Genomic DNA, 27,795 nt, shown 5'->3' with positions numbered 1-27,795 from the left:
TTACTTTGTCCCCACCAGTTGATCATTACTTTGTGAAGGATTTCCCCTCCCTCTATATTTAGAAAGTTTTGCATTTGTTTTCCTAAATGGGTCACTGTTAGTACCCAAAGATTTGTATAGCTGCTTGCACAAATCATTAACGCACCATGGCCTGACATATAAAGGCTATTCCTCTAAATACTTTCAAATGGGCCAAGCTACTGATTTAATTAATGAAGATCAGTCAGTAGAAACTATCAGAAGGACTGGCAGATAATAATCATGAGTTTTTTTGTCTTATATTAAATAAATTAGTATTTTAGATGTAGAGAATGTGCTTTGATTTATGTTTGATTGTTTTTGTTTAATTACATGTAGTCTAGAATTATTGATTACTGGATATTCTTCTGTTTACCAGGCAAAGCAAAAATTAATTAAGAAGTTTCACTCGTGGGTCTAGAGCCTAGCAGATGAGGTATTATCTGGGAAGATTTTGGTGACATGATCTGTGACCAGCTGCTGCTTACATTACAACACACTGTCTTTGAATTAGATCAATTTAATTTCATAATTATTAATTTAGGATCTTGGTAAAATCCCCAACCATAGGTTACTTTCAAGTATTTTGAGAAATTTGGATACCTTTAACAGTTATTCTCTTACTTGATAGTTGCCTGTCATGCTATAGTCCAAGGGTTATACTGGGATGATGTTCATAAGGCCACAACTTTAGAGACAACTCATGATTTTTTAGATTATAGAGTAAGCTCATATTGCACCACATTTAGGGTTTGTGTCATTCATCATAGGACTTTTCAAACAAAGATTCTATTTGGTATCTGAAAGCCAGTGTCCACCTCTCCAACACAGGTTGGGATGTATTCAGTCTTGAACTAACCTCTTTTTTTTAAAGACCTTATAACCTTACAAGTTCCAACACAGGTTTTTATGGGTTATTCTGCCCACTTCAGTAATGAACATAATTGGAACTGATGATAAGATTTTTTTTTCTAGTCTTACTCTTTAGCATGGCTTTGTGTTATTTCAGGCCAGAAAAGTGAGGCAACAGGATGCACAGGTTGGAAGTATGGTAGATGGTCACTCTGCAACCATGCCCCCTTTATTCACTCTCCTCTTTTCCATTCTTAGGCCAGTTGAAGCTTCAGGGACATGGTAGAAAGTGTTGTCTAAAACACTGCACTTGCCACTCAGTTTAGAATGGAACAGGTCAGATCAGCACATGTCTATCATGCTACTTGGCCAACAAGGCTATTTGAAGTACTTGGAAAGGTATTGGTTGAAATATGTTATACATTTTGTTATTATAATTACCAACTTCATTCATAACAAAGCAATACACTTGTTAGTTATAATAAACTGGTCTTAACATCTCTGATGTGCCCTGGTCTTTTGGGAGGGTAAGCAGACAAATGAACTTTGTAGATCAAATGCAGTTGCCTTTGTGCCATATAACCAGCCATTTTCGGCTAGCTCGTGTGGTTGGCTATGGTTTGAAAGTACTTGGCAGGGTACCAGTGGCAGTTTGGTGTGCCTGTTGAAGATCCACCTCCCACCCACCCATTTTCAAGTGTTGGATGGTCACTGTGCAGCCTTCCCTCTTTTGCTTTCCAAGGCCAATCAAAGCTTTGGAAATATGGGAGTATGCTGTCTACAGTGCTGCACTTGGGCATTTATCAGGCTCACCAAGGAGGCACTGTGATTTTGCACTCAGTTTAGAAGGAAACAATCAGAACCAGCACGGACAGTCTGTTATACTGCTCAATCAACAAGGTTGTTTGGATTACTTGGATTACATGGCCTGGTGCTGGATGAAATGTTATCTTATAGATTCTCGTTTTACAACTACTGACTTCAGTCATGAAAACGCCATATGTTTGTTATAATAAACTAGTTGCAATATCTGTGATGTGTCCTGGTCTTTTGAGAGGTGGAAGCATGGTACAAACACAATGTGCTGGTTGTTCTAGATGCATTCAGTGATGTGAAATGAACTTGAACTACCAATGCTGTTAATGGCAGTCTAGGAAAGATTGAAGTTAGACACATGGGACATGTGATAGGCTAGGGAATGGTAATATACCAAAAACAGAAGATGGAGGCTTCAAAATAATAATATGATAATATAAAATATACATTTTATTTGAGAAATAAATGGCAAAACATCTAAATGGCTATATACAACTATTAGTAATATCTAGCAATAATGGACCATTTCTCTGTTTTTTTCTGGCAAATTTCACAAAATAATACATCATGACCTCCAACTATGAAAAACACTTGGTTAGTGGTTCATTTCTAGCTGTAAAGACAAGTGTGCAACGTTATCTTATTGTAATGTAATTGAATGCACCCATGGTGTGGGCAGAGTTTACAAGTCAGGAGGTAAAAAAGTCTATATTCAAAAGCAATAAATAGGATTTTCACTTCTGGCTATTATTATACTCAGTGTTCTGAGCACAATTCACCACTATTCCCACAATTAAAACAGAATATAATGAAAAATATCAGACTGTTTCAGTAAATCCACTTCAATTAAAGCCATTGGGTGCTGTTTTTGAAAAGCTTTATCTCTGTCCCTCTTTGGGATTTTATCAGGAAATGTTCAGGTAATAATTTCAGGCTGCTCCATAATGAAACACACATAAGACTTCAATTATATAACATTTTGAGTTTAATCACAGAGCTTTAGCCACTTGAAAACAAGGCATTGTTGCCATTGAATGTTGCAGCTTAAAAAAGTATTTATTCTCTTGAAATATAGAGGAGTTTTAATTATGATGTACTGACAACTAAACAAAGAAGTTTGTTAGGATATTACTGCATGCAGCAAATGCCAATACTATAGACTGTGTAACTGTGACAATAAAGACAACCCTGAAACATATAACAATTGTTGGAGTGTACCGACCACCAAAGTCAAGTGCAGATGACCTAGAGGAATTCATACATTTCTTACATGAAACACAGGAGGGAAGAATAATATTAGCTGGGGACTTACATTTACCAGAAATAGACTGGAATAATATTGATTCAACGTTAGTAAAGACGTTATTCACAGAGTATATTCAGGAACAACAAATGCTTCAGATTGTAAAAAAAAACTATCAGGGGATGGAATATACTAGATATTGTTTGTGTTCCTAAAGAAATTACTGTAACTTCAAGTCATGTTTTACCACCATTGATGTGCAGTGATCATCGGGTCATAAAGGTTAATTTGTTGCTAGATAATTCTGCCAAACTGAAACCTAAGCCAATGCACAGAAGGTTAATTACAGATTATAGGGAAGCAAAAAAGTTGCTGTATAAAACTAACTGGAGTGAAGTGCTCAGTGGAAAAACTGCAGATGGAATGTGGAAAGTTTTGAAAGAGAAAATGTTTGAGCGCAAAAAGTCAAAAAATGTTTAACATGATCTAGGCACGTAACATCAGGGGGGTATATTTCTATAAGAACAAGATACCTGATTAAGGTAAGAGACAAAAATTATAAGAAATGGAAGAGAGGTCAAACTACAACTTTGAAAACTGAAATAAATGAGCTGGACAAACAGATTAAGCATAGTGTTAGACAAGATCAAGAAAAATTTGAAGAAAATTTATATAAAGATATTGAGCATAATAGGAAACCTTTTTATAGATACATAAGATGTGGAAGGAGTAAAGATACAAAAATTAATAAACTGTGTGCAGATTCTAAAATTTATTTTCAGGCACATCAGATTATAGATATATTTACAAAATCTTATGCAAAGCAGTTTGGCTCCACAAAAGGGGTGGTAAGTTGTCCTAGTGACATCCAGGTAACCCCAGATACTGGAATCAAATTATATTATATTGAAAAAGAACTGTGCAAACTGGATCCAAACAAAGTGCAGGGAGGAGACTGAATAAGTAAAAATGATTTGAGAACACTTACGCAAGAACTTACACTGCCACTACATCTATTATTCACTAGGTCATATAAATATGGGGGAATTCTTCAAGATTGGAGACATGCATTTATTAAACCTGTTTTTAAGGGAAAGGGGAGTAGGACAAAACCAAGAATCATACAGACCCTTCAATCTACTTTTATGTTGTGGAAAAATAATGGAGAAGGTAATACCGGATAAGTTATTGTCAGAAATGGATAGGTTGGGACTTAAAACCATATATCAGCATGCATATGTTGAAAATAGATCTATTACCACCTGTAATATGATGTTCTATAACAATATAATAACAGCTATGAATGAAACATTGTGCTGTGATGTGATTTATATAGCTTTAACTTCAGCATTTGACAGGGTCATGCACAAAACACTGATCAATAAATTAGTACAACTAGGTATTGATGTACTGTTGATAAGATGGATAACTACATGGCTTACAAATAGGACATGGCAAGTATCACACACCAACTGGACAGTTGAAATCCTTGGTTACAGTCAAGGTGTCCCACAGGGCCCTGTACTAGGCCTTTACTTGTTTAGATTGTATCTTTCCGACCTTACTTTTTCATCAGAGGTGTTCTACAGTCTATATGCTGATGAACTGAAATTGGGTAAACTGATTACAAGTGTTACAGATAAGGCATGTCTGCAAAATAATTTGACTAAATTGACCATTTGGGCACAGGAGAATAATATGTTGATAAATACATCAAAAACTAAGCATATGAGATTTGGGAGACATAAACTGAAAGGTGAATATTTAAACAGCACACAGTGATTGAAACTGTAGACTCATTTAAGGACCTGGGTATATGGGTAGATTCAGCTATGAGTTTTTCTAATCATATCAACCAATTGGCTAAAGATAATTATAGAACTATAGGTTGTATAAAAAGATTTATAAAGTCCAGGAAATCAAACATAATGAAGTAATTGTTTGTTAGTTACATTAGACTCAAACTTGAGTATGAAATAACAATATGGAAACCCTGTAGGAAAACAAGCATGAATAAACTGGAAAGAATACAGCTGAAATATACTATGGGCATCCATGGATGTGAAAATCTAAGTTATTATGAAAGACTAAAATATCTGAACTTGTACAGTGTCTCTTACATATATCTAAGAGGAGATCTTATTCATGTATATAAGGCATTTAGGGACAACTACCTCTGTGAATGTTTGGGGTTATCAAAAAGTACTAGAGAATCACCAGATAACCGATGTAGAAGATACTATAGGAATGAGAAGTATACTAATTGCTTCTCTGACAGAATAGTTTATGCTTGGAACAGACTACCAAATTACATTGAAGCAAGTACTAGTTTGGATATTTTTAAGAACAGTCTGAACATTTATTATGGGAACAAGTGTTTTGGCATATTGGCAAGCTAGAAGGGCTTTAATGCCCGTGCTTGAAACATTTGTATGTATAGAAGTTTACCCCAGTACGCAAAACAAAAACTGAATATAATGAAAAATGTCAGACTATGACAGTAAAGGCATAAGAAATAAAGCTACCAGAGGCAATTTTGAAAGGGTATATTTCTGTCACCCTTATAGATTTCATTATTAGGCTTTTATATATTGATAATATGATGTTCATCTACAAAACACACATAAGACTGTAAATCCAGCTTCATAGCTTCAAGCACCTCTGCATTTTATCCCACAGATTTAACTCCTTCAAAGCACAGCAATAAATATACAGCACATTATATATATATATATATATATATATATATATATAGTTCTCATGATATACAGAGGAATTTTACTTCTGGTGTAGTGAAAACTCAGTGAAGGCATTTTTTAGGGTATTTCTATTGTCAAGCTGTTTTTAATTTTAAGCTTTTAAAATTTTTCACACTAGGCAGGGGTGGCTCATGCTATCGGACTGCGGGACTGCAGCCCTCCCAGGAAAAAGAAGAAAGAAAGTGTAGTTGACATTTACATTTCATTTACCAATATTGCCATAAAAAATATTTTTCTAACCTACGCAACACAGTATGACAAGTCCGCAAAGTCCCGGAACTCGAACTGTGCATGCTCATCGAGTTCCGGGTTTTTTTTATTTTTTAACAACATAGCAGCCAGTATCTAGTATCTGACTGCTGTAAAAGGCAGTCCAGATAAAAGAAAAAGCATCAATGTGATGCCCAGAAGTCTAAGCGGTTTAACCACAACGTAAATTAGAAGGGGGTTCGGACTGCCACGTCCGCAGGGATGTACGTGACGTGGATGGCTGGATTGCTACTGATTGGTTCTCGCTCTCTTCTCAAAAAAGAGAGCGAGAAACAATCAGTAGCACTAGTAAAGTAGTACTGTACTTGTCTTGTTCAAGAGGTTGGGACTGTTGGATTCAGTGGCGTTGTCATTGGTGGTGCTTTACTGCTTGGTCAAAGTTTATTTTTTTTGTCTTGGGCAGCTAAGGGCTTGTACTGACCGCAGTGAGAGAGAGCAGAGAGGAAGACGAGATACATACATACTGAGGTAGGTGCTGGTCTGCTGGAATCAGCTCTGTACCCTTTTTTTTTGGCTGCAAACTGCAACTCTTATACACCTGCTGCTGTAAATAACAAATGGTAACCTGAAACAAAATGAAGCACACTAATACCGATTCCGGAATGAAAGCGGCCACACAATGAAGTTCAAAGGTAACTCACTTGATTATTAATCAAGTGAGTTATCTTCTCTTTGGGACTTCATGTGGCTGTTTTTCCATCTGGAATTGGTATTTATTAGTGTGCTTCGTTTTGTTTTAGGTAGAAAAATCTATATTCAATGCCTGGACTGTTTCTCCCTGGCCCTCTGCTGAAAATTGGCTCTTGTTGCAAGTCAGACTTTCCTGGTCATCAAATGTTATATAAATAAAAATGACAGGCATTTGAATTTCAGACTTCATATTCTTCATAAAGTACATGGTAACACAAAACCTATTATTATAGCAAGTTTCTAAGTTTATGAGATGGATATTTGAAATTTGTCCCTATTTTTGGGACTGTATTCCCCCATTATTGGCTTTGTCCAGTTTTTTTGTGCCAAGGTTGAGAGCTGAACTCACTGAATGTGTTTGAGGGCTGTATTCCCACATTACTGGCTTTGTCTGTGTTTTGGCTAAGAGGTTGAGAGCTATGGTGAGAACTGAATTCACTGAATATGTTTGTGGGCTGTATTTCCCCATTATTGGCTTTGTTCAGGTGTTTTGTGCTAAGATGTTGACAGCTATGGTGAGAACCAAATTCACTGAATGTAGCCATTTAAGTTTCAGTCTTCCTCTTTCATAAAATAGATGACTGATTTGGCATAGTGGTATGTTGCTCTAGCTGTTTTGCACAGGTCCTGGGTTCAATGCTTGGCAGTGAAATGTATGGTGGTAACACAGCATTTTATTCTAGCAACTTTCCAACATTATACAAACAACGTTTAAAATGTGTCCCTGTTTTTTGGTCTCCCCCCCCCCCCAAATTTTGGCTTTTTCTAGATTTCTTGTGCTGCAAACTTTAGAGATAAAGCTGAGTGTCAAGTAGATTTTACAAGAAGCTGAGAGATGCAGGGGAACAACAGTTTTGTGGTGCTTATGCTGAGTGTACTTGCATTGTTAATAGCACAACAGGTAGTGTACTTACTTTTGATACAGAAGGCTGTGGGTTCTACTCTCAAAGTAGGTAGATGCATTGCTGATACTGTATTGTATTGTAAAGGGGGTGGATGCTGCAGTCCTTTTTGGTGAAGATACCTAGTAACACTGAACCTGTTATCAGTTTGCCATCCATTCCCTATTGTAATATTGATAGCTTATCATTTTTTTAATGAAACACAGGCAATTTATTCCTCAAGGGCAGCAGACACATTATGTGTAGATGAAATAATGACATATAAAGTTGTTTGCTAGCAACAACCTCTTCATTAGTTACAGATTTCTTTAATGTGGAATTATTTAGATAACTTTTACTTCTTCAGAGATTGTGCATATTTACTGATACAGGTGGACTGTAGAAGTCTGAGTAAACTATTGTGATAGAAATGTTCTGAATTGGGCAGTTTTGTCATTATTGGTGCATGCATTTTTTTCATTATTTACTGGAAAAATGTTCTGAATTGGGCAGTTTTGTCATTATTGGTGCATGCATTTTGTTTCATTGTTTACTGGAAAAATGTTCAAAACAAATGTAAAACACCCTCTACAGCTGTACTATATTGTACAAGGAATATAATTTTATAAAATCAGAAAGGTGTATCAAAGACCACGTGTATGTTTCATGTGCAAGGGGCCTATGATTTGAAAACAGTCCAAAGTTAATCTTTATCTGTCACTAACAAAATGTATTTTCTTTGAATGTGGGTTTCAATGCTGTTTCAATGAATGTGAGTTTCAAGGGCAGAGAAGTTTTAATGCTAAGTCTGTTTTCATTGTGAGATTGCATTGCTTTGTTTAGCAGATGTCTTAGTGTTTGTGCTGTAAAATGAAAAATAAAACTTTCAAATTAAGTCCAAATCAACGTAGAAGTAAAGCAGTATGCACATTAGTATTTATGGTAAATGGGGTGAAATAGCCAAATAATGGTTCACTGGAATAGCTGAAGGGGGAGGCTCCATTCGATCATGATTTTGTGAGGGGGAAGGGCGGTGAACGCAAAGACAGCCCTGGCTGAACTATACCTCTCAACTGTCCAGATTTTCACAGAATGAATAGATTTTTGCTTCTTATTTTTGGTTTGTTCCTCATTAAATGTGTGGTTTTCTGGCAAATAATTTAGGAATTAAGTCACTAAATAATGACAGACACTGAGTTTCAGACTTCATAACCTTCAGAAAAATGCATGCTAAAGCAAGACCTATTATTCTATCAACTGTCTCAGTTTATACAACAATTTTTTGTACTGTTTATAAGTATATTTGGCCTAACCTTGTCCAGATTTCCTGCATTAACAGGTTGAGAAGTATGTGCAAATAAATTGCTTTAAAGAATTAGGCATATCCAAACCTCTGAACTGTCCCCGATTTTGGCTCAAAATGTTGCTCTTCCCCTAATAATCCCGCCGCAAAATGGCAATTTTGGAAGAAAATGTGGAGAGTTTACAATTAAGAAATAACTGTAATAATCAGAGTTATAGATTACTTTTATTTCAGAAATGTATGCAGATTCTTTTATTTTATCAGCTGCTCATGTTAGCAGTACTAATATTAAAAAATTGCCCCTTCTTTGACAGGTTCCCAGCTGTATTGTGTGACTATTTTATATTTTTGCATCACATTTTTGGTCCATTTTTCATAAAATTGTGTTTTTGTTTGGCAAACTAGTAGGAAGTCATTAAAGAGTGAAGTTAGAAAATAATGACAGACATTTGTGTTTCAGATTTCATACCCTTCAGAAATTCATACTAATGCAAGACCTACTACTCTATTACCTTTCTAAGTTTATAAGAGCAATATTTAAAATTGTCCTTATTTTTGAGCCTTGTCCCACTTCTATGTATGGCTTTGTCCAGATTTCTTGCTCTGAGGTTGAGAGGTATGACAAATGTGTCAGGGCTATCACAGTCAGCCAGAGACATTTCAAATTGTGACATACTTGTTGCACCTCACTGCCTCATGTAGTTTGACTCTGGATGTGTCCAAGCAAGGCAAGGAGCAGTTATGCAGTGTAAATGTGCAGAATATCCCCCCATCCAAGGTAGACACAAGTACTACTTTTATTCTGTCCTTGATTTTGCAGAAAGTTCTGGTTTGTCATATTTTATACTGTTGATTTATGCTTATTATTATTCAGAAAGTGTCTTTTGCTCTGTGTTTAAGTAGCAATGCTTTAATGACCATCAGGTAAGCTTGTCTGAGATTGTAAGATGCAAGTAAGCTTTAATAAGCATACTGTTAAAGAATTGCCAACAGTGAAAGCCTTTCTGTTGCCATGCAGAGAATACTTGCATAACTAGATAATGTATAAGCCTTGGGTATTGAAATGCATATGACAGTATTTGTAATAAAGGACAGGATTGCATTATTATTTTAAGAAGCTCATTACATTTGTTGGAGACTTGCAGTCATCTTTGCAGGCTTTACCTGTAAACCAAACAGAATGCCAATCTATCGTGTGTGGTCCATTACCTATACAGTAATCCTTTAAGCAATGGATCTTGAGCTTGTTTCTTGTTTGCTTTTCATTTTTACTTTGATTATGTTTTCCCCATGAAACAAGTAGATAGTTGTTGTCAGGCAGCAGGTCTGTTTTGGATAAGAAATATTTTTACAAGTGGGGTATCACAGAGATTGCTACTTTCAGCATGTTACTTGGTACTTTAATAAAGCTGAATATAAATTATAATTAGAACTGCAGTGCAAGGAGAAGTGGTTTGAATTGAGTGCTGCTTGTTTTTCTTGTACTTGATTTTGACTGGCATTCCAGTAATGTATTTAAAAAGTAATTTATTTTTTCATGCCTCACAGCATTTTTGTTTCCATCTAGATATTAAGTAAGCTGTCATGCAGCTAATGCATTGAAATATTCTTCTACACTTCACATTGTCTTGATTGGACTCTCATAATGACGGTTTGGAACCCAGGGCAGCATATTTAATTAAAGTTCCAGGTTTTGTGGTTTTGGACATAGCTCCTCCCCTTTCTAGTTAACCACACCCCTTCCCATTAGCCCCACCCATTCAGCTGTCTCCTGCAGCCCCCCTTCGATTTTGAACTCACCAGCCACCACTGATCACTAGGTATAAAACTTTTTATACTAGGTATATGGTTTTAAGGATTAATTGGATAGTTGATGGCAATAATAAGCTTGGTATAAATGCTGTGTTTTACTGTTCTTTGATTGTCTGATGAAGTGGCTGCTACCATGAAAGTGCTCACCTCTTTTACTAATAAAGCTGTTATTCTACATAGCTGTGGCTGCTACCTCCTGCTTTGTTTTTTACTGTTCATATCATTGTTGTTGGAGGTAACTCTTACCGGCACTGTTTAGTTTTTACTGCAGATATTTTAGGGTATTATTTTATTCAACATACTGAGCAGAGGTTTACCATATCATGGACAAGGAAAACAGAGTATAATACAAAATGTATGACTTTGTAAATGCACATTTGCTAAACACATAAGGGCTTGTAAATGAAAGGCTTTATATCTGTACTTTAATATTTTATTGCAAAACTCTCAGGTAATAACAATAGGCATTCAGCTATAAAGCATACCTAAGACTATAGGTCTAACCACAATGCTTCTGTTATAGTATACCCTAAATCTGAATCTATGTCTTTGGCTGATTAAAAGCATGACACTGTAGCCATAGTATGTTACAAATTAAAAAAAAAATTCTAGTGAAAACATATAGGAATTTTACTTCTGACTTAATGAGAGCTTAGTACGTACATATTTTGGCCATTAGTTTTATTTAGCCTTTTATGCTGGGTGAAGGCCATGTACAGTGTCAGACTGATTTGAAAAGCTGAATGAAATGCCAGATTTACTAGCTATATATAAGATGTCATATGTCAGTTTTCCAAAGGCAACTCTCATTTGAAAACTCAGGGACTTCTATTAAGAGAAATTCATGCAAAGATACTATCCCAGTAGAATATGCCCTTTTAAGAGGGTATACTAAGTTTGACTGCAAATTAATTGCATAAATATAATGGCCACATTGTTCTTTGACAGAAATAGATTTTCTCCAAATAAAACATACCAATAGTCATTAATAATTGATCCTGTAATTGCAATTTACTTTCATAAATTGTTTGACCCAAAAAATGATTATCGCAATCTGTATACTTCTAATGTAATTGAAAAGAAACTGAAAAACATAATGGCTACATTATTATATTTCACCTTACTGCTGTTAGATGCAAACACATTGCCCCTTAAGCAATATCTTTGTATTTCATTGGAATTTTTTTTCTTACTGGATACCCATAACAACATTTTTGCTTCTGGCTTGAAATTTATTCACAGTTACCGGTCAGTGTGGAATTGACTGAGATATTTTTTTTTTTATTAACCTGTCAGTCATAGAAAATTTCAGGCCTAGTTTTTGGACTGCTGTTTTGCTCTCAAGGGTACATTTAGATTAGCAAAGCAGTACTTTTGATACCTGAAGTGTGACTTTGCGTGTGTGTGTGTGTGTTTGTGGTATGCAACTGTACAACCATCTGTGAATTTGTCTTTTTGGATTATTATATTACTATTCTATGGTTTTGTTCTTTGCCTTGCATCCAAAGATTATTAATACTGTACATGGATTTGTAAAGAACTTCATGAAAAAAAGCACTGCCTTTTTTCTACTACTGAATTTTTCTTTTTTTTTTTTTTTTTTTTTTTTGATGTTTTTGTCCCCTCTGCCTTTTGATCATTGGTCCCCTCTCAGCTAATTACCAACTGACAGGGATAATCATTTAGGCAGCCCTCACAGATGGTTTGAGGTGTTTACTCTTTGCAGCCCTACACCCCTATGTATGTTCATATGTTCATTTACACAGGGGAAGTTGGGGCTTGCAGTGTGTTGTCCATGGTGAGCATTCGCTCACTTCTTCAAAGGACATCCCCAGAAAGCAACCCTAGCTACCATCCTCAAAGCATGTGAGGTAGTTTTCTTTGGGCTCTACTTGAAAAATCTAACTGATGTTCTGTTCACCCTCTGCATATGCAACACCTGACTTTGACAGACAGGAGCAAGTTAAGTCCTTATTCCTCTCCCTTTGGCAGTCATCTTCATAATGGTTATTGCTAGAATTGTGTTAATTTCTTGTGTTAATTTGTGCACAGTGCATTTTCTTCAATGCAGTTCATTTATGTTTATTTTTTTTCTATGCATATTCTGCCTAATATTCTACATTACATTTGTAAATAATATTTAATTCAATTTACCATAATTCAAACTGTCAAGTTAGAAAACAGATGGATAATTTTATTTTTCACTGTGGACAGAATACTAATCCTCAGACATAATTGTGTGTAAAGGCTTTACATGGTACCTCTACCTATAAATCTCTCTCTCTTTCCTGTTTCTATATTGTTTTCTCTTTCCCTACCACCTAACACAATGGATTTTAATTCCCTCTCTTGGTCCCTTCCCCCCAACCAATCATCAAATTGTTTCAACCTTCGACATGGATAAATGTTTTCCTTTTTTTAATCATCCGTTTGTTTTCCTAACTGATAAAAGTGGCTCTTCACACTGATGTCAAGTATGATATTGGAATTCTAGAATATTGAAGTCATCCAAGCCATCCAAAATGCTCTACTGTGTGAATATTTGTCTTTTTTTTCTTGTCTGCATTCTTTTCTTTTCAGTAGTGCATATTAGGATAACTCAAACTCATAATTGGAACTGCTTATGTTCTTTTTTCCCTCTTGCATTTTTTCTGCTATAATCAGTGTGATTTATTTTGCATCTGTAGCAGTGAAGGGTGAAAAAGATCTTCCAAGTCATTCAGTCAGGTTACAGACTCTCAAAGGAAATACATGAAAAAATGTATAGCTGTTCAGAATGTGTTTGCTAGAGAAATTTAAGGATGTGCACTGCTGGCAATAAAACAAAAGCATATACAAACTATGCAAAATGTTTCTTGAAACAGTGCTGAATAAGGATTACCTTTAATAGTTCCTTTAAGAAGATACTGCTGCACAGTTTTGAATTCACTGAAATCATCCATGCAAGTAAACTGTGTGTGTGTGTGTGTGTGTGTGTGTGTGTGTGTGTGTGTGTGTGTGTGTGTGTGTGTGTGTGTGTGTGTATTATGTTTTGTGATGAAAAGAAACCCTATAATCTACTTTAAAATACATTAATGAAATGAATATGCTGTGCCTGAAATAAATTTGTAGTGTGTTTAATCAATGTAAGAGTTGTACAAAAGCAAAGAATACCAGAAATTTCAAATGAAATTAAAAAACTATTCTTATATAAAAGTATCTATCTTCCTTGGATATTATACACATGAATTTTACCACACATGAGATTTTAAAATAAAGAGACTCATGCAGACAATATGAAATATGTTTTTGCCCCTCATCAGTTCAGATGTGCATAATCTATGCCATATTTCTCTGACAACACAGTCCTCTACTGATTGGGTTTGAGCAGAAAATAGTAGAGAAAGCTACGCTGCTGACATACTATAGCTTGTGTGCCATATTGACCTTGTTCATTCTTAGTAAATGGTGTTTTTCTACTTCATTTCACAACGGGAATCATTAACATGATAACTGAGATTTGTTAGTCTCTAACACCCAAAAAGGCAACTTCTTCAGCTTTACAGAAGCTCCATCTGCAGATCTTTCAATTCATCTCAGTGTCAGAAAGAAAAAGGATACTTGTGCTATACTGTTAAAATACCCTTATCTTTCAGTTATGTGGTGAACTGGAAAAAAAAAGTTGGAAAATTGATCAAGATTCATACAGACCATGTTACTGTTAATAAAGAAGCATACCAGCATGCAGGTAAAGGAAACATTTTCTGTCCAAGTGTTTGGCTGCATATATATTTTTGAAAGTTGAAGTGCAGATGGATTGGACAGCATAGTCCTGTCACAGACTCAAAATACTAAGGTTACAGTACAGGGAATAAAACAAGATAAAACATAATTTACTAGGAACATTTCTAAGATTTAGCACTGCAGTAATATCTTCTGGTAAACATATGACATATTTCTTCTTAATGAATGCTATATACCCACAATGTGCTAAAGTAATAAAGGTCACCCTGAATGTATACCTGCAAACATCAGCAGTACTCTCTTTTACAAAGGTGACAGGGAGAGAAACCAACTTTTCTTCAAGTTGTTTTAGTTTATGTAAGTAACACTGCTGAATCTGGTCCTGTTGCAGTCCATACCATAAGCATCAGTGCTGAGGTATTCAGTCCAGCCAAAGTGTTTTTATTGTATAACTTTTACATAGTGTGCTTGCTATCATAAGAAAACAACTTTCCAGAAAGAAATATATAATGATAGAAGCAGATGTGTGTGTGTGTGTGTGTGTGTGTGTGTGTGTGTGTGTGTGTGTGTGTGTGTGTGTGTGTGTGTGTGTGTACGTGTAAGTGCATGTGTGTGTGTGTGTGTGCAGGGGTGTAGCCAGTGATTTACATTTTGTACTCAGACCTAAATGTTGCTGCTTCCAGTACACACTTATCAGTGTAGAAATGTACTTACCCCTCAAAATGTTAACCCAAGATACATGGGAGGATGTACTTTTTTTTCAAATTTTACAATTAACTGTCATACAAAGCTAGTTATTGAGATGCATTCCTTTGGCACAAGAATTGTTTGTGAACTGCTATACTGTGAATATTCATGTACTCACTTCTAAACAGTTTGTGCTTTTTTAGTGTTGACATTAGCACAAGCTGCTCAGAAAAACTGGACACATTTCAGTACTGTGAGTATGCTTACCTACATCCTTGTGTGTGTGTGTGTGTGTGTGTGTGTGTGTGTGTACGCACGCGTGTGTGTGTGCATGCACACGTGTGTGCTTTATTTTGTTTATTTTATTTTTATTTTACCATTTGATAACTGGTTAAGTGACCTGGCTTACCAACACTTTTTGGGCATGACGTGGTTACAAAAGTGCATTAATATACAAGTAGAAGAAAAGCAGAGTAGTAACTATAGCAGCCGGTTTTACAATGCAACAACTAGCAGCAGAGCACAGCATTTATGCAAGAAATTTTGCATACTTGTAAAGAATGAACTATATATATTTATGTACAAAGTCATACAGTTATGTTGCTTTGTATTTTCAAATTTATTATATGTATTGAAGTAATTCCTGCAATGATCTGCACACATTATCCACATCCCTGAAGCAAGTTCGCTTAAATTTCCTTCTGGAAATGATGTTTAAGACATGTTTTGAATTAATCTATAGTTTCAAGGTTTTTTATGTCTCAGATGACTTTTTCTCCAGTGGACAGTTCAAATCTACATCTAACCAGTTTTGGCAATATACTGAAACAGAACTTAGGGACAAAGTATTAAAAATCTGCAAAATTAAGTGCAAACCTTTGGTGGTTGAAATGCAGGCACCTACAACTTGCTGCTATGCACAGATGTTACAGAAATTATCAGTACTGATGAATGAATGAATGAACAGCTTATATTATTAATGTATTAATTAATTTGGATTATTTAGAGAGGTTGAAAAAGAAGTACCTGATACCCACTTTTTTGTATGCACCTGTTAGAAGCCAAAACTCACCAATGAAGAAAGAAGAAAATGAAAGTAAATAGTGATATTTCTGCAGAGGATAATCCCATTTGTTCCTCAACCTTGACTCACTTTTATTCCCAACATCACAATGCTTTAGAGTGGGAGATACTCTGCAAGAATGTAAAATGAAGTATGCCCTCACTCTGAGGTATTATGACCACAGAGTTAAAATACACTATTAGAGTTGTTAGGGTACCGTGGAACAGCATATAGTGTTTACACCTCACAGCAAGAGGTTCCCCGGATCGATTCTCAGATGGAGTGCCTTCAGTGTGGAGGCTGCATGGCTTTCCTGTATTTGTGTGGGTTTCCTCTGGGTGCTCTGATTTCCTCCCATATTCCAAAAAAATGCAGTAGGTACACTGGACACACTTAACTTACCATAGGTGTGAGTATGTGGTGTGGAAGAACTGCCAAGAGCTAGCTACTCTGCAGTATAAACATGGGCTCTTGATGATTGTCACTGGTGAAGTGACACCCTTACCCTATTTGCAAAAATGGGAAGAAGGGGTTGTGGATGGCTGGATTGGAGTTGTTGGGGTATACACTGCTCACTTACTAACACAACAAGGCCTGATCTCCCCTAGCTTCATAAAAGTAATTTACTGCTGTATAATTTTTTCCATTCATCAAACTGTATTTTGGACATTTCTGCTTGGCAACCTTTAACAATTCCAGTGAATCACTGTATACATCAACAATGAGGTTTGAAAGGCATATTTTTTTGTTAGGGCAGAAATAACAGCAGTTACATACCAACCTTCAAAATACATGTTAACAAAGTACAATAGATTGTCCATGGTTAGATAATAAACCTTAATATTCATGGGGATAACAAATTACTTAAGATGCACATCTATATATTTCCAAAGTAACAAGTGTGTGATATGCAGAACAGCTGAGTCGCTTAATGATGATGTATGATATGGGCATAGTAAGATGACAGCCACCACTGCAAAGTATGATATTTAGTAATTTTTAATCTTAATCTATAAAATCAGAAGATAAAGTCACGCAAACAAACAGAAGAGGATGATACATTTCTAGCATTCACTGAGTTGAGCAAACAGCATGGTTGTGAAACACGATGTTCCCTTTCCCTGCAGCACTAGGGAGACCTAGTGAGAGTCCTTTAGGTAAAGTTGGTAAGATGAAGATATACGGAGTTATGGTGTAAACTCATTGAAAGGAAATAGGAGGAACTGGAAATGAGAATTTAAGTCTTTGTATTATGTTCCTCTTTGCTAATGCATGGCAAAATGAGTACAGAATCAGTAAATAGCCATGTTTAGTACCATGTGTCCAGATCACAGATGAAAATGATCACAAAATCAGCCTACCAAGATGAATAACAAATAAGTAAATACATTAAATTTCTACTCAACAATTTGTTTTAGAGCTGGCAACTGGTCTACAAAACTGTGTTTTAGCATGGAACTGCAAAATTTCACTGGCATGGTTCTGAAGTCTATAAGCTAGAATGTATTTAGCGACACAATTAAACTTCTTATTAAACAGACAGAAAATGCTACAATAGTTTCAACCTCATGGTGGTATCATTAATAATAAAAAAATGCAATATTTAACAAAGGATTCATATAACCTTAACACCGGCTGAGTTAGATGAGCAGTTAATAATCTAGTGCATGAAAATAAGGCCATCAACAATTTTAAAATAAATCAGAGTAGAACCAATCTGACATTTTCTGTTTGTTTAATAAGTTAAGCAACACTTAGGGGAATATGCATGGTGACTTTGTGCATGTGAGGCAATGAAGACCATGCAGACATTCTTGTTAACATTAACTGCCAACTTGTGGAAAATATCCACTCCCAGACTGTGGTGATGGTAGAATGAACATGAGATTGTTACTGAATACAAAAGAAATAAGAGTGGACTAATGCAGCAACTTCATGGCAAACAGTGATAAAGTTCTGCCCAGCTTTTTGGAAAACAGTGAGATGACTCCAGTCTTAACAGCAGCCTAGGACACAGAAGAACTAACTGGGGAGCAAGGGAGTGAATGTCCATTGCTACCTCTCCCATGCTACAGAAAGGGATGAACCCCCGTTTACTGCAGCAGATGCTGCTGTTATGACAAGATGAAACAAAGGGCTAGGAGTAACCACCACACCATACAGTGTGTTTCTGCTAGTCATGGTTGGCAAATGCATGCCAGCATGAATGGGGTCAATTACCAGTATTGTACATAGCCAGTTTGTCCAGGTTGCTATAGACCAATAAGAATCAGGGCAAGGAAAATAAATAGCGTTAATGAGAATGTTGCCACCATCACTAGAGCCAGCCTATGTAGTTCTCTAGTCCATGGACAATTATGAGTTGTGCTACCCTGGTCATGCATCCATTTATCTATTAATCCATCTGTCCATACAGGAATGACAGGGGTTTGAATGGAGAGATAAGTCAGCAAGTAAAGGAGAGTATTATTGGTGAAATTGAATTCATCCATAAGTCTTGGTGAGTACCTTGACAAGGTGGATCCTTTTTTTTACAAATTCTCATCAAGACGACACTGATATATAGAATGTATTTATATAGCATATATCATGGATAGAAGTAGGTTAAAAATTAAGAAAGAGAGCTGGGTGCACAAGACCCAGGATAAAAAAGTGCCCGATCCTGGTAGACATACTGGTGTCAGAACTGGAAAACACGACAGTGTAGAATCCACAAAATACGTAAACATTCCCACAATGGGGCCAGGCCAGGCCTGCTGTAGTAGTAGTAGTAGTCCACAAAAATCACAAAAACTCATAGGACAAAGAAGAGCCATAAAGACGATAAAGTGGACTACTGAGGACAAAAAAGAAATGATGCATTGTTACTATTATGCAAAAAGCCCAGAATTTCCAGACACAAGATATACAAAATGATTAAGAGAGAAACCAGAGGAAAGAAAAATACTTCCACAGGAAAAACTGTCAGAAGCTTCAAATGAAAATTTGTGTTCATTAATACAACAGATTTGTGAAAAACAGTTTACAGATCAAGAAACTTTGATCTGTTTGGAAAAAGAAGCATCTGAAGACGTGCAAAAATATAAACAACAAAACCCAGAGATATTTGAAAAGTATAAAAAGAAATATGGACATGGGAAAAAAAGAGAGATTTGATATGGTGCAATATTTATGCAAAGGAGAAAGCCAAATTAATCAGTATAAAGAAGGCAGCCCCAAAGATATTCAAACAGAAATACAGGCATCCATAAATGGAAAATTTCACAATAAAAAAAAATAATATCACAAAGACAGAACATAGAAAAGAAGATTAGTAAAGTAGAAGTTAAAAAAATAAAAGTTGAAGTTATGGAGTGCCTGCAAAGTGAACGATTTGATGTAGAAGGTCTAAAACATGTTACTTCACAGCATGATGGAGTAAGTCCCCAAAGTAAGGAGAAGCAGGAAGATCAGGAGACGTCTGAAGAAGAAATATAGATATGGAAAAGAAAAAGAGATTTAATATGGTGTAATATTTATGCAAAGGAGAAAGCAAAACTAATCAATACAAAAACAGCAACACAAGAGATATTTGAAGAGAAATACACACAAAGGAATACAGACATGGAAAACTTTACAATACAAAAAATAAGAAGACAGAGGAAACCACAAAGCCTTCTATAGTTATAGCAAGAATCTCCATGGCAATACCCAAGTTTGCTCTGAGCTATGGCACAATGGTACCTCTTATACTGAGCCAACAGAAATTGCCAACATACTAGCTGACAGATTCAATGCCAACTTTATCTCTCTCTCTCTCTCTCTCTAAAGGACCAATCACAATACCGGAGGAATTCCAGGCAACCAGCATTACTGCAGTACAGGTTAAAGCTGCACTGTCCAAGGATAGAATTCAGCTCAACAGGACTCGACAATATCCCTGGACATGTTCTACATGAACTACAAAGTGAACTGGCAGTACATCTGTGTGCCCTGTTCAATCACAGCCTCACCTCAGGCGTTGTCCCTACCAAATGGGTAACAACTCTTAACAACCTCATCCCATTATGCTTAAAAAAACTTTACACATCTCCTTTCTACTACTGCTACTTCTACAGTGTTCCTTTATTCTCTGCCTCACCCAGCCCATTAATATCTACCATTCCCAATCCTTCCACACACCCAACCATCTTACCTTACCTCTCCAACACTCACACACCCCAATTTCTCCACACCTATATCCTATAAAAAACATCTACTTTTTCCATATAAACTGCTTACCTCGCAAAGATATTCCACTCCCATAGTAACTAGCAATGCTTCCAGTATAATAACTGAGCCCAATGTACACTCTAAACTTTCAAACCACCTCTTTAACTCCATCCTAATCACCACCCTATTATCAGGAGATATCCACCCTAACCCAGGTCCCCCCACCTCAACAACTATTAACAAGTCCATATTACTTACTTCTTTAAATTCCCAAAGCATAGTCAACAAAATCCCAAACCTGCATGCCTGGCTTACACACAACAAACCTGACATCCTATCCATCTCTGAAACATGGTTAAAACCCCATATAAAAGACTCTGAAATAATCCCACCAAACTATTCTATCATTAGAAATGACAGGTCTCATAAAAAAGAGGGTAGTGTAGCTCTCCTATACTCATCCTCACTATCAGTTACTCCCTGTAATAAACCCACTCCCCACTTTAATAATGCAGAATTACTACTAATGTTACTTTAAATCAACAAACACAAGCATATATGTATAGCATCCCTTTATATTCCCCCAGGTGATAACATTTCTACACTTGAAGATATCCTCTCCTGGCTCTCCAAAAACATCAGCAATGAAACTATAATCCTAGGAGACATGAATATCAATTGGGCCTCCATTCAAATCCACTTAACATTAACCTCTACAACTTCTCTCAGCTCATCAACTCTATAACCCGCCCCGCAAAAAAACCCTCCAGTGGCAGTATCCTAGACTGGATCTTAGTCTCTCACCCCCATTACTTCTCCAACAGTGGTACTCTTCCCGATCCTCTTAGTGACCACTTACCCACATTTACACACCGCCTCCCCTCACCTCTTCATCGTACCCATAATGTTATTACTACTCATAACCTAAAAAACTTTAACCCTACAGCTTTTTCTAACTCTCTGAAAGCAATAAATTGGAATAGTCTAAAAACACTTCCTCTAGATAATGCAGTCGCCCATTTCAACACTATCTTCTTACACCTCCTAGACCATCATGCTCCCTTAAGAACAAAAAGAATAAAAAACAAAACTGCCCCCTGGCTTACCAAAGATACACTTATTACAATGCGACACAGAGACAAACTCTGGACACACTACCAGAAAAATAAGACCCCCCCCCCTCTACAATGAATACAAAACACTTCAAAATAAAGTAAAAAAGATGATCACCACTGATTGACAAAATTACTTCTCCTTACTCCAAAACAACAATAAAACTAACCCTCAGAAATTCTGGAAAGGCATCTCCACTCTCCTAAATCCTAGTAAACCAGACACCCCCACCCCAAACCCAAATGCTCTTGACATAGACCTGGCTACTCAATTTAACTCTTTCTTCATTGATTCTATTTCCAAATTAACCTAATTTTTCTCTAACATCTCCACTCCTTCCAAATCACCCCCACCCTCATCCACTCACCTTCTACCACCATCCAAATTACCCCCACCCTCATCCACTCACCTTCCACCACCATCCACTAGTTCACCCCCTCACCCATCTTCTCATTCTGCACCCTCCACCTCCTATCCCACTCTCCCTCCCTCCTCATCACTCCCACCTCCAAATACCCCCTCTTCCCACTCCTCACTTTTCTCTTTAAAACCCATACCCACCTCTACCATAAAAAACTTCTTCTAAAACTGAAAACAGGCTCAAATGCTCCTGATAATATTCCTTCACAATTCCTCAGCATAGCTGCCAAAGCAATTGCCTACCCCATTAGTATTTTAATAAACTGTTCTATCCATGAAGACACAGTCCCCCAAATTTGGAAAAAGGCCTTTATCATACCCTTACATAAAGGAGACAATAATAACAATGTCACTAATTTTCATCCCATAGCTATCCTGTCTCCCATCTCTAAACTCCTTGAAAAGTGTATCCAACTACAACTCCTACCATACCTAATTGATAAGGACCTATTAACTCCCACACAACATGGTTTCAGACCAGGCCACAGTACTATGACAGCCCTCCTCTCCTTCCTGGAAACTGTAAACAAAGCCCAAGACTCTGGTCATATTGTTTCTATCCTTCTACTGGATCTCTCTAAGGCCTTTGATACTATCTCCCACAGTCTTCTTATAGCTAAACTCTCTAATCTTAACCTATCTCTCTCTTCTCTGAACTGGTTCTCCAGCTACTTATCCAACAGATATCAAGCAATAAAATGGAAAAAAGCCACCTCCTCATTCCTTAATACACCAACTGGTGTTCCACAAGGTTCCATATTAGGTCCCCTCCTCTTTAACATATTTATTAATGACTTCCATAACTCTATCCCATTCTCTAACATCATCCTATATGCAGATGACTCAACTATTATTTCCTCTACCACTTCTGTCCCTTTACTTCTAAAGCTAACTCAAGATGCTTTTTCAACCACTGAACAATGGATGAAAAATAATCACTTAGCACTCAACGCTTCTAAAACCAAATTAATGGTACATATTTAAGTTTTTATCCAGGGACTTGAACCTATGAATTTTGCAGAATTTTGCACTGTTTAGTTTGTATATTAATGTGCATTAAGATTTCACAGGCATATTTTATATGAGTTTTCATATGCCTTAATTTTAAGCAGTGAGGTTTCTTACATACTTTTTTATTAATGCTTTTATTTAAATTCTAAATTTTAAAATATTTTCTATGAATAGAAAAAGTTCTGCATTACCTAGTGTTTTGCCCAGATGAAGCTTGTAGCATGCATAGTCATGTTGCTTGAAGCGTTTCCCTTTTAAGGGTTGATTGTTTTATTGTTGAATTAATTGAATAATTTGAATGTATCTTCACTATATATTCTCTGAAAGTTCATTCATTGTATACATGGTCTGAAGAAGCGTATCAGGAGATACGCGAAAGCGCTTACCTTTGTTAAAATAAAGTCTTTTTTCTTTCATTGATAACAGTCGTGGTGAGTTTAAGTTTTGCCTACCAGTACCAAATTAATGGTATTTACTCCCTCTAAAGTCACCCCTTTCAACAAAAACACATTTTGTATCACTAGTCATAACAACACAACTCTGGAACTGGTATCAGAGACCAAGCTACTTGGCGTGCTAATTGACAATCAGCTTAAATTTAATTCCCACATACAACTAAATATAAAAAAAAACATCAAAAACTAGGTATACTCTATCGACAAAACCACTAAACTCACCCTCTCTACATCCTTTCTCATACCCTCCCTTCTCTATGGAGCTCCACTCCTAACTAATCAACAATCCTCTCTGAAAACTCAACTCTCATGTTGTTACAACAAAATCGCCAAGTTCACTAGTAGCCATAAGTCCTCCACTCACCATTGTTCCTCCCTCCATAAACTAAACTGGCTAGAACTACCTAATCACCTTATCTATACCCAACTCACTTTAGCACACAAGCTCATTCTCAACCCCTCACTCTGTCCCTCCCTCTCCTCTGCCTTTAAAATGCATCTACCTGACAGAGTACTACGGTCCAATAACCAAAATCTTTTAGAAATATACAAACCAGCTCGCTCCCCCAGGCAAACACGTTCTATCCTTTAGTCTAGCACGACTCTGGAACTCCCTACCACCACACATTCATGCTACCTCTACTTACTCTATCTTCAAAAAAACTCTTCACTTATACCTAGTATCGCAGTGGGAATGCTCCAGCCGCCACCCTACATAACTTACACTGCAAATTTTCTTTTTCCCCACTTTTTCATTAACATTGCTCCTTCTAACTTCTCCTCAAACTCATAAACTGTTTGTTAATTACTTGCAAACTGGATATTATTCTAGTCTACACCTCTTACTTCAAACTTCCTATATATTAATGTTCCTGTATATATCTTATAATCATTCCTTAAAATTCTGCACTACCTGTTCATTTATCTAAAACCTATACTGTTTACAATGTTTGTTCTTGTCTAATCTAATTGTATATTTTCAGTCTATGTCATATTGTTATATTAATTGTTCTTTGGTCTGCGCTATATTATAACACATGTAAACATATTATCTACATCATTTTGTAACCTTGATTGTTTATGGAGCTTTTCTCCCCAGGACTCCATTGAAAACGGGTTCACTTTGGCCCAGTGGACTATCCTGGTAAACCAACTGCAAATAAATAAAAAATAATGATAAATAAATAAATGGTGCACTGCTACAGTAATCCCTCCATAAAGGGGGAATGACTGCAGACACTGGGAATTATCACTCCTCATTAGCCTGACAAGTCTGATATATAAGGCTATAGAGCGCATCATCATGGATTTAATTAACAAGGATATAGCGAATCTCAAAACTCTAGATCCCATGCAATATGATTTTGTGAAAGGTAGATCATGCCTACTCAACCTGGTTGACTTCTCTGAGTCGGTCACCAGAGCTGTGGATGAGGGCAAGGCAGTTCATACAGCCTACTTCGATCTGGCCAAGGCCTTTGATACCATTCCCCACTCAGGAGTTATTGATAAACTCACCAAACTAGGCATCAACCCCTATATCACTAGGTGGGTTGCAAATTGGCTTACAGATAGAACCCACAGTGTGAAAGTAGCGGACTCCAAGTCAGACTGACGATCAGTCATGAGTGGAGTCCCACAGGGATCGGTACTGGGTCCTCTCCTGTTTGGCATCCACTTCTCAGACATCCAAATCAACATGGAGGGACTCTGCCTGACCAAGTTCACAAATGACTGCAAGCTGGGAGCCATTATTAACTCTTCAAGTGATGCAGACATCCTACAAAAAGGCCTCACTGAGACCAATGACTGATGTCAAAACCATGGCCTTAAGCTTAATGCCAAAAAATGGGTCATAATCCCCTTTGGGAAAAACTTAGTTCCCACTAATTACAACATTGATGGGAGCCCACTGAACACTGAAGTCGTTATAAGAGATCTGGGGACACAGGTTGACAGCAACCTCTCCTTCGACCACCATATTGCCACTGTGGTCAGAAAGTCCTTCTAAGTGGCACATTTCATTACCAAGAGTTTTGCATCCAGGAAGAAAGAGGTTATCATCTCTCTCTACTCTTCCCTCATTAGGCCAATCATCAAGTATAATGCCCCATTTGGAATGTATTTCACTAGACACATGCAACAGCTGGAAAGGCCACAAAAGTACCTAACAAAGAGGATCCTAGGCGCTAAACACATGTCCTACATGGACAGACTCAAAAAACTCCAGCTATTCTCTAGTCTCATATTGTCTACTAAGATGTGACCTCTGCTTGACTTACAAAGCCATGTCCGACCCAGCTCTGTTAAAAATGCTACATCTAAAGAAATCCAAATCCCTCCACAATACATGCTTCAGAGACCCCAACCACATTACTACAATCAACACAACATGCTGGAGAGACAGGTTCAAAACCCAGAGACTGCCCATGCTCTGGAATAGACTTCCCATACATGTCAAGCAGAGCACCTCACTAGCCCTCTTCAAGAGAAATCTTGATGAGTGGATGGGAAATAGAAAGCTCACCCCGGGGATCGCTGCAGTGGCTATACTTGATAGAGGCACTGGGAACTAACGTTGGGTGGCATGATGCTAGAGCACTTCTATGGGCTATGCTTGCAAAAGCTCCAGGGCCATTAGCCTAGTACACACCTATGAACCTATGAAAAGTAGAAAAGGAGATTAGTAATGAAGAAGTTAAACAAATAGAAATTGAGGTTATGGAGTACCTGCGAAGTGAAGGATTCGGTGTAGAACACCTAATTCAGAAAGCACCACAGTTTGGAAGGAAATGAGCTAAGAGAAGAGTTACTTGATTTAATAGACATAGACAGATATATTACGATCAGTGAAAGAAATAGACTGCAGAAGGTCAATAAAACCCAAAAAGTCAGAAGTCTGATAAAACAAATGAACACAGTAATTAGGACTGTTCATAGAGATGCATGTGATATAACAGAAGTAAACAGGATATATTACTGTGCAGCTAAATTAATAACTGATAAAGTTCTAACACAAGAACACAAAGTAGTGAGGGAAAGGAAGGGGACAAATCGAATACCATCATGAAGTATCCAACAGAGAAAACTATAAAGCAATTAAGACAAGAAGTGTCACTGTTAGAAGACTTTAGAAGAGGGAATAGACCAACAAAAATATTAAGAAAGATAGATGTGATTAAAGCAATGTGCAGTATTAGAACAGATCAGGATCTAGAATTGCACTATCACAAATAACAAACTAAAAAATTCAGCACAGGCAGGAAAATTTAGAAGATACGGAGATAAATATAAAGGAAAAGTACAAAATAAGTAATTTATTAATGACCCAAAAAGGTTTTATAGAGAACTGGGAAATAAGGTAAAGGGAATTGAAAGACCGCCAAAAAAGAAGAAATAGATACAGTTTGGAGAAGTATCTCTGAAGATCCTGTGATGCTAAATGGATAAAAAAAGTAAAAGAAAGAATAAGAAGTTTAAAGGTACAGGATATGAAATTGGATACAGTAACAGCCAGAGGGATTAAAACAAAGTTAAGAAAAGCCTTTAATTGGAAAACCCCAGGCCCAGATGCAGTACATAACTTTTGGTTAAAAGTATTAACATATTTGCACGAAGATTTAGCCATGAGTAAGAACTATTTATATGCACACCCCAAACAGACACCAATCTGGCTAACAACAGGAAAAACAATGCTCCTACTTAAGAGTGAACCGGCAAGCTACCCTAAAAATTCTAGACCAATAACTTGCCTTCCGATAACGTATAAACTACACACTGGAATTGATGCTGACAGAGTTTATAATCATTTAGATGAAAGCTCAATTGTGGCAGTAGAAAAAAAAGGGCAATAAAAGAACGTCATATGAAACAAATTATTTGTTGTTAAATAAAGTCATAGTAGAGAACTGTAAAAAGGGGAAGAATCTAAGTATGGCATGGATTGACTATAAAAAAGCATTTCAGAGTATCCCAAATTCATGGATAAAAGAATTCTTAAAAATGTATAATATACACCCTACACTGATCAACTATGTTACAGTGACCATGAAACAGTGGCAGACCACTTTGCAATTAAGCCATGATAAAGGACAAATTATTATCCCAGGGATAAAAGTTCAAAGGGGGATATTCTAGGGTGACTCTCTGTCACTGTTGCTATTCTGCCTTCCCCTTAACCCATTAAGCTGTTTACTTAACAGCTTAGGCCATGGCTATAATTTGTCTCCTAGAAAACAACAACGTGTAAAGTCTTCTCATCTTGTCTTTGATGATGATTTAAAACTGTATAGCTCATCAGATGAGGAACTGAAAGCACAACTGCAGGCTGTTAAAACTTTTTTAGATGATATAAGAATGCTATTTGGTCTTGATAAATGTGCAAAAGCAACCTTTAAAGCAGGAAAACTGCAGCACCAGGAAAACATCAGTATGGGACAAGAATGTGATGTAAAAGAACTTGAGCAAGAAAAAGTATATAAATATTTG

Source organism: Protopterus annectens, chromosome 14.part0, assembly GCF_019279795.1.
Source record: "Protopterus annectens isolate FY-2018-M chromosome 14.part0, PAN1.0, whole genome shotgun sequence".
NCBI lineage: Eukaryota > Metazoa > Chordata > Ceratodontiformes > Protopteridae > Protopterus > Protopterus annectens.
This window is presented reverse-complemented; position numbering follows the sequence as displayed.